At 42.8% G+C, this 4,931-nt stretch overlaps 1 pseudogene; it reads right to left on the reverse strand.

Moving 5' to 3' along the window:
• Window positions 1-2,982: 2,982 nt before the first annotated feature.
• On the reverse strand, window positions 2,983-4,357 carry LOC123076419 (probably inactive leucine-rich repeat receptor-like protein kinase At5g48380; annotated as a pseudogene).
• Between the last annotated feature and the right edge of the window lie 574 nt (window positions 4,358-4,931).

Genomic DNA, 4,931 nt, shown 5'->3' on the forward strand with positions numbered 1-4,931 from the left:
AGCATCCCCTTTGCTCAGCTTGAGGAAACACAATTTTAACTGCATTCTCTAACCCTTTGCATGCATCAGTACAAATAGCTAGAGTTTGAAGATGTCCTATTGCCCTATGCAGTTGTTGCATAAACCAAATCCAGTTATCCTCGGTCTCCGTAGCAAAGAAACCAAATGCTAAAGGAAACATCCAATTTTGTCCATCTAGTGCTGTACATGCTGCTAATTGACCATTCCACTTTCCAGTCAAAAAATGTGGAGTCTACACTGACATATGGTCTACAACCAGCCAAGAAGCCATCAATGCACGGCTTAAGTGCCATAAAAAATCTGCGGAAATGCACTTCACCTCTTTCCCTCTTGACATCAACCTCGACAATGCTACCGGGAGATCTTTTATCAATCTCAGCTTTGAAGTTCAATAACGACTGAAAGCTTTTTCCCCAGGTCCCATATAAACTATTCTTGGCCCTTTCTTTTCCCTTGTTAACAGTATGATACCCAATAGTACATTTGTACTCGGCTTGTAGCTTTTTTCGAAGCTCGCTGGCACCAATGTTTGGTTCAGTTTGAATATACCCCATTGCCTTTTCTGCCACCCATGCTTGGTCTGCCATGCTTGTTGTCACTGCAGCGGTTGATGAACACTTATGAGGCTTTACTATCTTGTTAACCTGCAGAAAACACAATACAAACCATCAGTTGCAAGTAATTTATAAAAGATATTTTCAACATAAAAAACTATTCATGTTAGATAAGTTTGTGCCCTGACTATTTTTCCATCTTCTATTGTCCTAGCAGTTATTCTCCAAGGACATGCATTTCCTTTACAGTGACCCAAAAATCTAGTAGTGTCACTATCCTTGATCTTGATGTCAAACTTGCCTCTAATAGCAAATGTTCTGATGAGCATCCTAAACTCGTTCATTGAACGAAACAAAGATCCTTCCTGTATCACAGGATATTCCTTATCATACCAAAAGTGATCCTCTTCAGGCATATGGTCAGGCACAGGAAGAGCCGCATCAGCAAGTAAATCCTCATCAATATCAGCCACACATGCATCAACATCTGCAATGGAGGCTTTCATGGCTGCTTCAAATACAATTTTCCGATGCTCAGGTTCGTCGTTGATGCCAAGCACTGAGCACATGTTCTCTTCTGTTATAGGAACATCAATTTCGTCATCATTCATTGGTGCTATCTCAATCTGGGACCAATCAACACTTCCTACCATAGTTGATACATATGAATCATTACTAGCCACCCGCCGAGACCTACTTGGAAAATAAATAAAGTTTTTTAGTTATGAAGGGGACATAAGGGCATCATCTAATTAGTTACCAACTATTAAAAGTATGCTACATGTATGCAACTGCAGGAAGCTAAGGATAAGGAAGTCTATCAAAGTCTGCAATCAGTAAAAAAAGGTCGCTGACATCCTGACTTCCATTCTGTTATGTTAGGAAACAAGTAAGAAATGGTTTAACTTTTCATTTTCCAGTAGAACTAAGATCCTCCTAGAGGTATTCATCCACATGGTTTAAAGATTTGGATAATTTCAGAAGTTTATACTCCTGAATCCTGATAATCATATGTCCATCATTGTCTTGCAGTTGCAGGGGTTACTACAAGTGTAGCAGCGTTAGGGGCTGCCTAGCGAGGACGCATGCCAAGAGGTTCTAACCCTGCTTGTGGCACTGTGTGTGTTTGGGGTGGGGTGGGAGGGAGGGGAAATCATATACTGACCAATCTGGAGTAGATCGTGGTGATCCATGGACGCAAGAGTCGCCTCCCTGTTCGGCAGTAGGTGGAATCGTCTCAGCGGCCATCTGTGTGAAGCTTCGCTGTCCGGGGGTCATTGGAGTTGATGGCTTCGTGGCCGGCGGTGGATCCGCCTCTCCACTAGCCATGAACCATGAACCTGACGTCACAAGCAACAGAATCAATCTATGATTTGTGAGTAGCTGGTTCCGTTGGGTAGAGCCATGTAAAGAAACTAGATACGATTTGTTCCCTGTTAATTAGTTGCTTCGGTTGGACGTGGCCTTGTAAAGAGAAAAGATCTGTACAGTACCAAATTGTAAATTAGCCACAGGGGCAACTGTGTCTTTTCGCATGGGGAAAAAAGGGATAGAAATTCGAAAATGATTTCAGTAATTGAAAAGGGCAAATCATCAAAAGAAAAATGAAAAGTGGGGCAAATGATCTAATCCCATGTAAACTGGGGCAAATCATCTAATGCCCAAGTAAAGTGGGGCAAATCATCTCGGTACTGTCACTGGATGTTCTCGACTACTTGTCTTGCCTTGCACTACTTGTCTCACTGGATGTTTCAGTTGGAATCAGGAGAGAAGCGACGGCAGAAAAGAAGGAAAATGCCATCTTGAGATGTAATTGATGTGAATCAAGAGTAAAATACAGTCAATGGTGTGACTGAATTTGAGTTTCAGATTGTAATGTGATTTGAGAGTGGAGTTGAGTGAATAGTTTGACTGAATGCAAAATTCAGGGTTGTACACTGATGGAAATTGGGATTGCTAAAAAAATATTGAATGTGACCTTGCATACATAACCTGTAGGTGCATTGAACAAAAGCCATGCCAAACCGGACAGTATATCTCTGGAAGGAATGTCAAGAGATTGAGCATTTTTAATTGCTACTCAGAATTGAAGCATAATTGGACTAAACTATGTGGCAAAAACCTTCAGAGTTTGGTAGAGGAGGAAGTCTACAGTTACTAAAACATAAACTGTTGCCTGCTAGTACTTGCTAGACCAGTAGCTGTATACCAACAAGAATACCCATGGTCTAGATTTCTCGTGCATATGCAAGGTTCTCAGTGTCAGTGGAAAGATGATCGGTATGCATCTTTTCATAATTGAAATATGCACTACAGGCAAACCAAAGCGCTGGCACTTGCGACTGGCTAGGTATACATATTTGTTACTTCAATATGTTCCGGAATTGAAATAAACTGAGGTTACTGTTCAGAACAAGTGAATCATCTTTTCCAGAGAAAAAACACATATGCGAACAACGAAGGCACGGAGCCTCTTGGAGCAGACCAAGGAGTGTAGGATCCAATACTGTAATGATCGTTGATCGTGTGGCATTTACGCGATGGTGTACCGCAACAAAGCCCCCGGTTACCAACAAAGTTCATAGGCGAAACTTCTGTAGAAAAACAGGAATAGTCCCTGATAACATGTTGCCCGCAATACTGAATGTAGTTAAACGATCTAGCTTATCGAATCACAGAAACGGCTAGTAAATCGTTCTATAAGTTGGTTATGCTGAAGGTTGAAATAATCATTCTAGAAGAGTTTTTTTCCCTAAAGATACAGTTGATGGCTGGCATATATTGATCATAAGCAGGGAGCAGGCGGGGAACAACAAAGTTCTAGAAGAGTTGAAATACACATTACAACCAAAGCAGCCACACTTGCTAAGTTAAATATCTGGTGAACAAAAGCTAAGTAAGTTGTTCATGCAGAAATAGAAACCAACCTAAACTTGTAGTTCAAAGTGCTAATTTGGCCCATGGTTGTTCATGACAGACAAAAGTTCCAGAACAGGTGGATCATGTGCGGAAGACATAAGGAAGGAGCCTCTCACAGCAGTACAAGTGGAAGTAGAAGGCCACCACGAACCCTAGGACGAACCCGACAGCTGCTCCGATACTGGACTCGCCGTTGATCCTGCGCAGCGTCCATCTTTGACTCCTGGGGCACTCGTCCAATGGTGCACCACAAAGGTCCTGGTTACCAGCAAAGTATAAAGGTGAGAAGACATGTGCAAAAGTAGGAATAGGCCCCGACAAGAAGTTATCTGCGACACTGAACGTGGTTAACCGACTGAGCATGCTGAACCGCTCTGGAATTTGACCGCTGAGTTGGTTATGTTGAAGTTTCAATACATTCAGGTATGCTAAATTTGTGATACTTTGTGGGATTTCACCTGAAAATCTATTGTTCGAGAGAGCCAGATACGTCAGATATGGCATCTGCTTTGCGATGTCATAGGGAATCGGTCCTGAAAATTTGTTATTCGACAGGTCCAGACCACTCATGCTTGTGCAATCTTGAAGACCTTCAGAAAATGGGCTCGTAGTCCTAGATTGCCGAGTCGCAGAGAGAGAACTCTGTTCTCGTCGGGATGCCAGCATTCCACACCAGTAAATCGGCATATGTACCCATCGTAGCTAGATCTGTCAAAATCCCAAGAGGAATTGAGTACACCATCGGAATCAATCACTGACTGTTTTATAGACCTCAGGCACTGGATATCAAGCTCAGAACCAAAACACAATGATGAGCTTCTCAAGAGGAGAAACAAAAGGAGGAACTTGGTATCATCAGCCATCACAAACGGGGAATGAAACAAACAGTTGCTCTGCCGAAAGTTGCAGCTTGTCAAATCCAGCTTCACCTGATCAAGACATATGCAAGAACGCTTAAAAACTCCGATTCAATCAAATAAGAAAATAAGACATGAAGACACTGCAAAGCAGACTTCAAAAAGGCAATAGGACATGTTCACTTTCTTCGCTGATCTCATGGACAAGATGAGGTGTTTCAGAAAAACTCACCCGGCGGCCGGCGGCAGGCGCTCGGCCAAAACTTGCAGCTTGCCAAAGCAAAAGCCACCACGTGCAATTATTCAATGGGCGCTTTCGAAACGAAGAATCCCTCCAATAGAGCACATCACATTTTTCCTGTTAATTTATCAAGTCTTGTAGACGGAACATTGCACCAAGGCAACCGAAACGCGGTCGCGGCCAGCAAGACGGTCATGGTCAGTGTTGGGATATCCTCCTCATGTGGGCTGTGAGCAGATGACCATTTGAGGCCTTTTAGGCAGCCCAAAGTGGTGCAGAAGCCCACTACCCATTAGGGTTATGACCTAGGGTCATTTTGGACTTTGCACATCAGTGGAT

This window comes from Triticum aestivum, chromosome 3D (genome assembly GCF_018294505.1).
Source record: "Triticum aestivum cultivar Chinese Spring chromosome 3D, IWGSC CS RefSeq v2.1, whole genome shotgun sequence".
In the NCBI taxonomy this organism is placed as follows: Eukaryota; Viridiplantae; Streptophyta; class Magnoliopsida; order Poales; family Poaceae; genus Triticum; species Triticum aestivum.